The sequence below is a fragment of the Podarcis bocagei genome (assembly GCF_964188305.1).
Source record: "Podarcis bocagei genome assembly, chromosome: 8".
NCBI lineage: Eukaryota > Metazoa > Chordata > Lepidosauria > Squamata > Lacertidae > Podarcis > Podarcis bocagei.
Window position 1 is genome coordinate 43,201,522 of NC_138133.1, and position 12,147 is coordinate 43,213,668.

The 12,147-nt window shown below is 46.0% G+C and overlaps 1 protein-coding gene across 9 annotated transcripts in view; it reads right to left on the bottom strand.

The window, feature by feature from the left end:
* The window catches only part of MTCL1 (microtubule crosslinking factor 1), a 104,871-nt gene extending 97,623 nt beyond the window's left edge, over positions 1 to 7,248 (bottom strand). For 6 of the 9 annotated variants that reach the window (XM_081205526.1, XM_081205524.1, XM_081205531.1 and 3 more), the window contains exon 1: positions 6,552 to 7,247. The gene's annotated coding sequence lies outside the window, so the exon portion shown is untranslated. Of the gene's footprint in view, positions 1 to 6,551 lie in introns of all 9 variants that reach the window. The other 3 variants (XM_081205528.1, XM_081205527.1, XM_081205530.1) reach the window with 2 other exon arrangements.
* Positions 7,249 to 12,147: the final 4,899 nt, after the last annotated feature.

The window sequence follows — 12,147 nt, forward strand, 5'->3', positions numbered from 1 at the left end:
TGGCTATCACTCAGGATCTTATCTACACTTTGGCAAAAAGGTATATAAATTCAACAAATAAATTTAATAAAATGTATTTGACATTTTATATGATATTTGGTGATTTCATGGGAAATTTCATATTCTTTATAGCAGAGGTGAGAAACCTCCCCTACTCAATCTGTCAGGGACCATGTGCAAGCAGTGTTATGGGGCCAAAACCAAAAGTGGGTGGGGCCAGGGACACCCCACTCTCTCTCCCCTTCTCACCCACACATACCCACCCATTCAAATGCATGTCCATTCATGCAATTCTTCCTCCCCAGCTGCCTCTCTTCCTTGCCAACATGCAGAGCAGCTAGTCATAGTGGGTGGAAGAGGGAGTGGCACAAGAGGGAGCACAGTCTAAACAGTGAGGCCCCAGAGACTGCGTCACATCCATGGGCCAGAGGTTTCCCACCCTGTTTTACAGGATGTTAGGAAGCCTTGGATACCATTCATATGATATGCCTAAAACTTCTGCTGCATAAATAAAGTCTTGGGGAAAGTGACAAGAGTTGAAGGAGACAGCTACTGTGTCATTTTGGACCAGATGAATAATGGTCCAACTAGATATGTCAGGTGCAGCCAATGCTGTTCTTCACAAGCATGAACTGGACTTTTTCCATGTCTTAATTGTTCTTGATTGGAGGGGCAGTGTCTAATTTCAATACAGAATATGAGGCTGAGGGGAGCTGAACTCTTTGCCCTCCCACCACCTTATTTCACTTGGCAGAAAAGTTTCTCAAAGTGATGGAATGCACTGATGCAAAATGAAGGACCACAGTTTAGGGAAAGGACTGTAGCTCAGTGGTGCAGCATCTGCCTTGCATGCAGCAGGTCCCAGGTTCAATCTTTGGTATGCCCAGGCAGGTCTGGGAATGTTCCTTGCCTGAAACCCTGGAAAGCCATTGCCAGCCAGAGTAGACAATATTGAGCCCCATAGCAGCTTCCTATTCTCCTATGAAGAAACGTTCATCTCTCATCCATTTGTATGTGTTACATTACAAATCAAACCCCTTACTTTAAATGCAAATGGGGCTGAGAAGGCTACCCTACCCCGTCTAGGCCTGCAGTAAACTAATCCAACCTTATAAAACAACTGCCAGACTGATGCCCAGCACTACCATACCATGTTGCTTCTATAAATAACAACTCCCTTTTTCAGCTTAATCTTTACCTGCATTTAATCCACTCTTTTGGGTCCAGTTCTAACATATTCCCTCTCCAGGCAAAATTCACATAGTCTCTGTAAATAAAAGGCTACAAACTGAAGCATTTGTTAATCTAAACCCCAAATACTATATTCACAAGAAGGGAAGACAAATGGTACAGTATTTGTGGTTACTCAATCATCTCAGTTTCTTTTATTTATAGATCTTTCTGAATGTAGCTTCAGTAGTGTGCCAAAAGATCATATTGTAAATACAAACCCTTGTAGAAGTTCCAGCACATAAAAATTCATGCAGCAGCATTTTGAACAGTGACTTCTATTTATGGATGGGAAGACTTAACATAAGAGAAATAATTTTAAGCAGCATCTTTATAAAAACATTTTTTAGGATGGCTGTTCTTTATCCTAGGGGCCTGCTTAATGTGTTAAGGGAACAATCCTAAATATGGGAAGCTGGCATAAAGTACGCCAGATCCAAACTCTGTTCAGGAGTGTGGCTGCTGTCAGCCTAAGCCTGGAAAATAAGCCTTTAAAATTGAGTTTGACTTATTCCACCCTTTTTTGCCACCATGTTTTCTGCTGGGTTGCCAGGTCATGTGACCAAGCTAAATGGAGTTAGGATCCCTCTGCCCAGTCCTGCCACTCTTCCCTACTTGTTAAGGTTCATGCCAGGGTAAGCTCCACTGGTCTCATTATAGTCCTTGCTGAGCCAGGATGAGGAAGTTATGCCCATGGATCTCTGGCTGAGTGAGGGTTGAGGAGCTAGAGAGCCTGGCTGAGCAGGGAACTTGATGGCTGACCTGATGCCACATCTTCACTCATTCTGGCAGATCTCAGCTTAGTCACTTACTAACAGGATTTGTTATGGAACAAATACATGAATAAGATAACAAATTCTTTGAACCCCAAATTAGGGAAGGGAGAGATCTCATTTTAACTGATAAAGGAAGTGGGGTGCTTTGTTTTTTATCCGTTCAAACTTGGTGATGAAAAGAAGCTTGCTCTCCCCTGCTATATTTTCACCCTTACAAAGGCTAAATTAAACAAAAACCTACACACCATAGCATAGACCATACAGTTGGCTAAAATAGATGGGTCTGGCTATACTTTTTCCCAAAAGAAAAGTGAGGATGGGTGAAATGCCACCCACTTCTTTTTAGACAAATAGAGCCTGGCCTAACCATCCTACTTCCCTTTCCTACTTTGAAACCATCCAACCCCCTACAAAACCACTCCATTTTGTGCACTGCACCAAGTCACTAAGTGGTACTCAAACTCAGAATACTGGGAGGGCGCATGGCTGCTTACTGTGGTATGGTATCACTTTAAATGCATAGTGTGGATGGGGTCTGTATTATAGCCCACAGCAGGCATAGACAACATGGTGCCCTGCAGATGTTAATGGACTACAATTCCCAACAACTCCTGCAGGCAGCCATGTTGGCTACCCCTGGTCTCTTGAACATTCCAGGTTTCTTTGAAAAATACAAGTTGTAGTCAGGTAACGATGGGAGCAAAAATGCCTGATCTCTTCTTTAAGGCCATGCTAAAGAACAGAGCAAGGGGGGAGGAAGTGTGGTCAAGGCTCACACAAGCCTTTTGATTTAAAACCCCACACTTCATGTTCTCTCATCCCCTACCCTGACAAAGTTATTCCCACATGTCTCCAAGGGACTCTCCCCACAATCAGTTTTGTGCATTAAATACACTTTTGTTTCCTATACAGTGCACACAGCAAGGCTGACTATTGAACTTCCCTTACAGGGATATCACATTTCCCCTAACAAAGAAACCATTATATTTTGGAGCTGGGGAAATGCTATCTCCCCCCCGCCCCCGCCAGGCGGTATATTTGTTTCTTGTGCAATTCTGGCACCTGTGGGATGATCTTTGTGTTCTGGTGGATATGCTTCTGATACAAACTGCCGTTCCACGTACCCACACTATTTTGTGATCTGTTTTAAAACATACAGTACTTCTGATTTTTATTTTTATTTTTTAAAGATCTCTGTAGGCTCCCCCACAATCCAATTTAACTCATCTAGCTTCTTCTTCTTTTAGCTGGCAAATCTGCTATGAAGTTGCATATATACATATACCTGTATAAGTACACATATACCTGTACAAGTTTTTCAAAATTCTTGGGAACATTTGCCTTTCCTTGCTCCTGTTCTAGAGCACACATTTAATCTTTTTTAAAAAATGTAAATGTGAGAGAATGTCAATAAACTGCTGCATTTCCCCCACCCTATTTTGTGTGCATGTGATAGCATACTGCTGGCATTGAGAAGACTTGCAGCTAACTTGTAGTGTTGAAGCAATGATTCTTCAACATCAACTTCGTTGGACTGGTCATGTTGTGCGGATGCCTGGTGATTGTCTTCCAAAGCAACTACCGTATTCTATTCTGAACTTAAAAATGAAAAGCGTAATGCTAGTGGTCAACAAAAGAGGTTTAAAGACTGTCTCAAGGCAAATCTTAAAAAATGTAGTATAAACACTGACAACTGGGAAACACTGGCCTGCGAGCGCTCCAGTTGGAGAACAGCCTTTACCAAAGGTGTCATGGGCTTTGAAGGCACTCGAACTCAGGACGCAAGGGAGAAACGTGCTAAGAGGAAGGCATGCTTGGCAAATCCACACCGTGATCAACTCCCGCCCGGAAACCAATGTCCCCCCTGTGGAAGGACGTGTGGATCCAGAATTGGCCTCCACAGTCACTTACAGACTCATGTTAAAACTGTGTTTATGGAAGACAATCTTACTCGGCTACGAGTGAGTGATCAACGAAGAAGAAGAAGACAGTTGAGACACACTGCAACTGATTATGCAGACAGGATGGGCAGTTCCTTTCTACTAAACCCCCCTGTGTCTTTATCAGCTGCCCAGCAGACAGAAATCTAGCACAGAAAGACTGCCTATCAATTTCCATGGCAGGAAAAGCCTCTGCTAATTTCGCCCCCTGCCACAGCTGTTAAACACCTACCATAAAAAATGTTGACAACCCTGCATTCAGAGAGCTCTCCATGTGTGATCTCTCACCTGTCATTTCTCTCACAAACAAACTATACTTATATATACTGAATATCAAAACAACTATTTAACTTCTATCTTCGTTCTATTTTTTACCATTTCATTTTGTTATGGGGAGGGAATGTTATTGAAAGCAGGTATTTTATATATCAGTTATCAGAGAGATTAGAATACTGTAAGCCAGGGGTCTGCAAACTTTTTCAGACCTTGTGGGGGGGCCAGACTATATTTTGGGGAAAAAAATATGAACAAATTCCTACGCCCCACAAATAACCCAGGAATGCATTTTAAATAAAAGGACACATTCTACTCATGTAAAAACTGGATTTAGAAAGCGATTGGGCCGGATCTGGCCCCAGGCCTTTGTTTGCCTACCCCTGCTCTAAGCCATAACCAGCTTTTAGAACACTAGCATTTTAACCAACCAGCTTGCCAGTCAGACTTCTACAGAGAAAAAATTACATATGTTACTGCGTTAGATCATCAAACTACTAGTGGAAGGTCAAATATCTACATGCTTCTACTATGCTGTCTTATGTCTTTAAGAATATTTTAACAATAAAAACAAAAACTATGAAGCTCAAAGGCAACTCAATCCTCATTTTAAATTGGAAGCAAGTTCCACTTACGCCAACTTTCCAAGTTGCATTACAGTTTTTGGAAAACCACTATGCCAAATGTAAGTTGAAAAAACAATTGTATGATTTGCAACTTATTTACATAACTGAAATCTAACAGAATGCAACATATAGTGGCTTGTAAACAAAGTAAAATATAAAAGTGGGAAACAATTGTTCACAGATTCCAAGAATAAAACATCTATTCTTCCTTATGGATTGTGATTGTGCTTCAGCAGGCTGAATGAGGCTACAGTCATAGACAAACTTCCTTGGAAGTAAATGCCACTGAACCTATTTGGATTTCCTTCCAGACAAACATGCATAGGAACAAACTGCATAAGATTCTTCTCAGAAACTTTCCTACTAAAATGATTTTTTCCCTACGGAATATCACATACTACACACAAACCTGCTTCATGAGTACCATACTTTCCCAAAGATTTAAATCCAAAGTCCTACACTACTTTAAAGTGGGCAGCATCCAACTACTATAAAGAGGAGCTGAAAGGAATTTGGAAAGGAAATTGATGTCAGTACTGTGGTACCTCGGGTTACATACGCTTCAGGTTACATATACTTCAGGTTACAGACTCTGCTAACGCAGAAATAGTGCTTCAGGTTAAGAACTTTGCTTCAGGACAAGAACAGAAATCGTGCTCCGGCGGCACGGCAGCAGCAGGAGGCCCCATTAGCTAAAGTGGTGCTTCAGGTTAAGAACAGTTTCAGGTTAAGAACGGACCTCTGGAACGAATTAAGTACTTAACCCGAGGTACCACTGTAGTATCTAATTCACAAACATCTCGCACAACATCCAAGCATAAATAACTAACTGCTTCTCTCATACACATCCTGGAGGTGAAAAGACTGGCATCCTCCTTCTCCAAGAGCCACACTCCCTTCCAGCCACACAAACATTTTTGGAACCGTCTCTACAGAACTGGTGTCTCTCTTGTGGAATTAAAGTGCCCTGATAGAAGAAGGAATGTCCAGCCCCCTTCGAGGGAGCTGCAAGGTTCTAATCTGGAACCCAGCACAGCAGCACCATTCTGAAGAGCCCACATGCCTAAATGGAAAGAAGAACCAACACAGAGTCTCGCTTAAAAGGCTAACTTTAAGGGGTCACAAGACTCTTTGGGTTGTTTTTGCTGCAGGGGACTTATACACCGCCACCCCTCTGAACGTAAAGAAGTTTGACATTACTGTGCTTCAACTGCAGGACACAAAACGAGCGCATATTTCTGCAGCCATGAGACATGGCGTTTGTATGTCTTTTATAAGAACACCCGTTAGCAGAAAAACTTCAGGAACCACCAAGTTGAACCCCGTTTGCTCTGGAGAAGATGGGGTGAAAGAGGGCATCCATATCTCTCCTCCTCGCTAGAAACTACTGCCTCTAGAGTCTAGACCAGCACACCACTGTTATTACAGCCTATAATAGCTCAAACTGGGAAGGAAACTTCCCAGCCGTCCAGTCCGGCTTGTCAATGCTCCTTGGCCCAAGGAATCCCCTCCCTCATCGCCAAGAAACTGCCCTTGTTCCAGATGGACGACCCCACCCCCCACCCCAGTCGGTGTCTGGAGTATCTGCTACTTTTGCGAAGTTGCCCCCAGGTCAGCCAAGCGCTGCCTTTCCTCGGCGCCTCCCCGCCTCCCCGCCCCGCTGGCTGCCCCCTCAGGCCCTCCTCCTCCCTCTTCCCGCCCTTTACCTTGAGGTAATCGTTCTCGGAGCGCAGCTCTTCGATCTCCCTCAGCAGCTCCTCCTCGTCGACCACCAGCTGCCTCTCGCAGGAGGGAAGCACCACCAGCGGGGCTTTGCCGCCCAGCCTCAGGTTCCCCGCAGGCGGCGCGCTTTTGGCGGGCGCCGCTTTCTCCGGGGCTCTCCCCCAGTTCGCCTCGTCGCCCGGCGGCTGCTCCACGTTGGCGGCTCCCGAGGGAGCCGGGGAGGCAGGTGGCGCTGCTGACGGCCCTTTGCTGGCGGCGTCCGAAGAAGGCAAGGCAGGCTGAGGGGCGACGCCTGGCCCCGGGGGCAGTGCAGAGGGCGCTGGCTGCGGCTGCTCGCGTTCCCGGTCGCTGGAGCCGGTGCCGGACTCCGCGTCGCTGCTGGCGGCCTGAGCCAGCCTCTGCTCGTCGGAGAGCGGCTCGGACGGGCAGTCGGACAGGTCGGAGCTGCTGTCCGTGTGGCTGATCCTGGCGCCGGGTCCGCTGCCCAGCCCAGCGGCCGGGACCAGGGAGCCCGGCGGGGCCAAGGAGGCGCATCGCTTGCCCTTCCTGCCTTTGCTGGGGTCGCTCCCGGGCTGCCTCCCGCCGGCCTTGGCGCCCGCCTGATCCTGGGCCCGGGCTGCCTTCTTGCTCGAGAGGGCGGATTTGGCGCTGCCCGCCTTGCCAGGCGCGCCGGCAGCGAGGCAAGCCGCCGCCGCCTTGGCGCCCTGGGCGCAGCTCCTCCGGGAGAGGCGGCTCTGCGTGGCCAGCAGCCCCGGCGAGTGCGGGCGGGCTCCCACCTGCGGGGACTGCGGCTTGCCGGAGAGGCTGGGGGATTTGGGGGGCACCGGCGGGGGCTTGGCGGAAGCTGCCCGGGCGTGGAGGTCCTTGAGGAAAGGTCTGGCCGGGGAAGGCGCTCGGTGGAGCCTCTTCTTCTCGGCGAAGGAGTGGTGCGGGCTCTGCGGCGACGGCGGCGGCTTCAGAGCCTCGCCGAGGCTGGTGCCGTTCAAAGTCTCCATGGTCCCGGCTGCCCGAGAAGACGCCGGGGAGGGGCGGACACTTGCGGCTCCTCGAGCTCTTGCGGAGCGCAGGAGTGTGAGTGGCGGAGGCGACAGTCCTCCCGGCAGAGCCCCGCAGCAACAGCGCCTTCCTCTAGTTTTCGCCTTTGCTCTCTCATCACTCCTGCTTCCACCTCGCCCACCACAAAGCTCACACTTTTTCCTCGGTCTGATTCAGCGAGACGGGCTGCTCTCCTCCACCCCTCGGTCAGAAAACACAAACACACACAAAGCACAATCGGTGGCAATCTCCCCCCCCCCCCCAGCTCTTTCCAATCCGCTCGATGCAGCTCACGGTAACGTTGCAGCCTGCAACATCGACTCCTTTTTCATTATGTCCGACGCAGACAAGTGTTTTCCGGATTCCTTCTCCGCTTCGCCAGCTTCGCAAACCGAGACCGTCATTCATTCATCATTCCCGAGCCACCCTCTCCTCGCCGTCCCTCGCTTTCGTCGCCACTGCACCTCCCGATCTCCCCAAGCCAGCTCTTTGCTCCTCGCCTTAGCTCCTGAAATAGAGAAAACTGCAAACGCTGCTGTCTCCCGTACTGACGCTGCCCCTCTGTGCGCATGATCCTCCCCTTCTGTCACCCAGCCAAGCTGCTCTCAGCGCGAGCCACTTTTTCCTAGAGCTCTCTCTTTCTGCATGCGTATTTATTGAGGCTCCTCGGCCAGTTTCAGCCTATGATAAACCTGGATTGCGCGGAGGAGGGGGCAAGAGATGATGGAAACTTAATTCTGTAGCCATTGGGGTGTATTGTTGCAACCTATACACTTTCCTAATGTTTATACCTTGGCAAAAACAAGCCCTTTGGTACTGGGGCTGCAGCCGCAGCAGCAATAGCAATAAATCTGTTCTGCTACCTCTGCTTGCCTGTAGCACAGGCTGGCATCAGAACAGGTTTTATTGCCCGGAAGATAAGCAACTCTTGTCCAGAGGATGAGCACTAAGAAAATCTCCAGTAGACTGATGTTGACTGCAATCCCCAAACTGATATCCTTTGCACTTAAACTTGATAAAGCTGTTTCGGTGAGCTGGAATGCCTAGAACTGCAAGTCAAATAGGTTTGGGCCTATTCATCATCATTTTTAGAACCATTAAAATATGAGAAATAGAATGGTTAAAAGCAGAACACAATACAAGATTATCAAATCTTTTTTTTTTAAATCCACCCTGCTCCAAAAATATGTCTAACCCCAAAAGGAAGGGGGAAAAGACCATTTTGGAATCCTATCGCTGTGATCTGAGCTAGGTAAGTAGACAACTTCCCCATTCATTTCCGTGGGACCTTCTCAGCATACAGAGTTCCATGATTCACCAGAGTGTTCAGGATAACTATATGAAAATGAAAGAAACAAAGGATTACAACTAAACTTTACTCAAAGTAGACCCATTTATATTAATGGGCCAATGTTAGATATGTTGGTTAATTTCAATGGGTCTACTCTGAATAGGACTCGCATTGGATACAAACCATGGGGTGGTATTCAACTACATTTTACCCAGTGCAAACCCATTGAAATGAATGAGCATATCTATGGTTAATTTCAATAGACCTATTATCAGTGAAACTTAATTGAATACCACCCACCATTTTAATTTTTCCCCCAAAAGGTTACATTAAGTGAGCATTGAAAATATTCTGTTAGTCATTGAGAGTATTCTTCTACCACTCTTATCAGGAATTCAGAAGGGTAGTTCAAGCAAGAGATCTTTTAATTAAAACTAGGCCAGCCAATGAAAAATTCAAAAAGTTCGGGGAGGAGGGCAGAATCATGCTGAATGTTGTTTATTATGGTAGAAAAGCTTCTTGCAAGTAAATAAAGAGTGAAAGCATAGGAAATAAGGTAAAAATGAAGAACAATACACTTCAAGCAATATAGTTCAGTTATGGGCCTTTAGACAAGTGCCATGGTGGTCACAGTTCTTAAGTGACAATGATTGTCATCTCTAATCCTTCACCCCCAGAGGCACACTCCATTGTCCCTTGAGGCAGGCGGATGCCAACAGCAACAACAACTATTCAATGGCACTTAATCATGATCAATATTTCTAGAACTGCCGCAGTAATTTATGCAATGTGTAGAAATAGGAAAAACAGAAGATGAGAGTCTTAATAGCACCTGATTAAGCTGGGAGATAAAAAAACCTCTATTATTACAAAATCAAGGTGGTCTCATGAAAGATGATCCCCATCACCATCGTTGAAATGTGGGAGAATCTGATAATCTCACACAATACAGAGTGGGCTTATCATTGGATAACACCTTACTGAGGTCAATAGCTAAAATGCTAGTGTCACTCAAATGTCATAAGACATGTTTGCACTGGGTCTTATATTGATACACAAATAATTTCACCAGCCTTGTTCCTACCTTTGGAAGGAGTCTTGTGGCTTGGCAGTTTGCAAATACAGTGGTACCTCGGGTTAAGAACTTAATTTGTTCTGGATGTCCATTCTTAACCCGAGGTACCACTTTAGCTAATGGGGCCTCCCGCTGCTGCTGTCGTGCCACCGCACAATTTCTGTTCTCATCCTGAAGTAAAGTTCTTAACCTGAGGTACTATTTTTGGGTTAGCGGAGTCTATAACCTGAAGCGTCTATAACCTGAAGTGTCTGTAACCCGAGGTACCACTGTAGTGAAGTAAGTGTGTGGTATGGTTATTTGAAAAGAATGAAAGAAAGAAAGAAAATAAATAAATAAATGTAAGATGCTTTGCCTGTTAGAATAAGTAGTACAAATGTGTTTCTGTTTGATTTTGTAGCACACTAGCAGGATATTATAGCCTAGGTAAATTGGCAGGGCCCTACTATAGGCAGGGTATGGTAGAATGTCTCCAGCAGCAAATTTTGGGGTACAGATTGCAAACATTCAAAATATCTATTCCCCTGTCTATCCCAGGAATGAGATCTCTAGGACAGCTAATAATCACAATAAAGTGAATCACAATAGCACTGGGACTCTATTCCAGTATAGCTGTGGTCAGCGGCTACATATCAGGCTTTGGAGGAGACTTTAAAGACTCATTTGTTTCATTCCCCTTTCCTGTGTATTTTTTTTCTTTTTTGGACCCGCTTTTTTGAACCTGTAGGAGCCTGTTGTGTCAGGATTGAACTATTATGTACTGTATGTGGGAAGATTGGAATTTGCTGCCAAGGAGTGTGGTGGAGTCTCCTACTTTGGAGGTCTTTAAGCAGAGGCTTGACAACCATATGTCAGGAGTGCTCTGATGGTGTTTCCTGCTTGGCAGGGGGTTGGACTCGATGGCCCTTGTGGTCTCTTCCAACTCTATGATTCTATGATTCTAAGATTGTTATGTGCTGAAGATGGTTCAGAAGCTGCAATGGTGCAAAATGCTGGAGGACACTACTGTCTGGGCCACGTATTACATTAGTTCTTAAAGACCTACACAGGGATACCTGTTTGCTTCTGAGTCCAACTGAAGGTGCCCAGATTGACATAAAGTGCCCTAAACAACTTGGGCCCCGAACTTCCTCCCTGCTGGGAACAGGACAGAAAACAAAGCTCTCTCTAATGACTACAGTGCACCAGCCAGTTCATACAGAAGTAGATGATCCTTCAGGTACCCTGGTCCCAAACCATTTAGGGCTTTATAATATAGTGCCAATACTTCGAATTGGGCCTGGAAATATATCAGGAACCAGCAAAGGTGATTCAGTAGTGTGCAGCCAAGGTCAGGCTTTTGCTCTAAGCCTACCTGTTGCATTCTGAACTAACAGAAATTCCAAGATACTTTTCAGAGTCAGCCTCATATGAAGCTGATTTCAGTACTCCATTGCATGTTAGCAAGGTCTTTCTTCTTTAGGAAATGATGCAGCTGGTACACCAGCCTTAGCTTTCCAAAAGCATGCCTTGCCCCAGCCACCACCTGTTTGTCTACGAACTTCAGCATGTTAGCCAACACCCAATCATTCATGGATACTCAGGACCTCAACAGCTTCCCTGTAGTGAAATGAAAGCGAGAAAGAGAGTTGAGTATCATCTGCATATTGGTAACACAAAACCCCGATTCTCCAACTGACCTCTCCACGGGTCAGTGTTAAACAACATGGGGAACAAGGTGGATTCATGTGAGGATCTCATTGTGAAGAGGAGCTGCCCCTCACAACCATCTTCTGAAATCTACCTTCAGGAACTAAAGTCAGTCATATTTTTTATTACTATAGTTTTGCCACCACCAATTCTATTTGTACTTTCTGCTTCAGGCACCAAAATGTCCTGAACATCTCTAGTATGCACTTACTACACATTTTCCTCCAAGGTGCTCTGGGTGAATGCATGGTTCTTTGACCCATAGTTCTTTCACCCTCACAACAACCCTGTGGGGGTAGGTTGGGCTAAGATGCACCTCTCTCTCTCACTTTCTCAGATAAGTAAGTTAGGGTTTGTTTTCAGCAAGGATTGTGCTTTTTTAATGCACCAGGGGTAATTAGTAGCTTTCTCCTGCTCCTGCCCTCTCCCAAAGCTTTAGGATGTGGTACATCATATCTAACAAACAAAGAGTGTAACCAGAGTTAGGCTG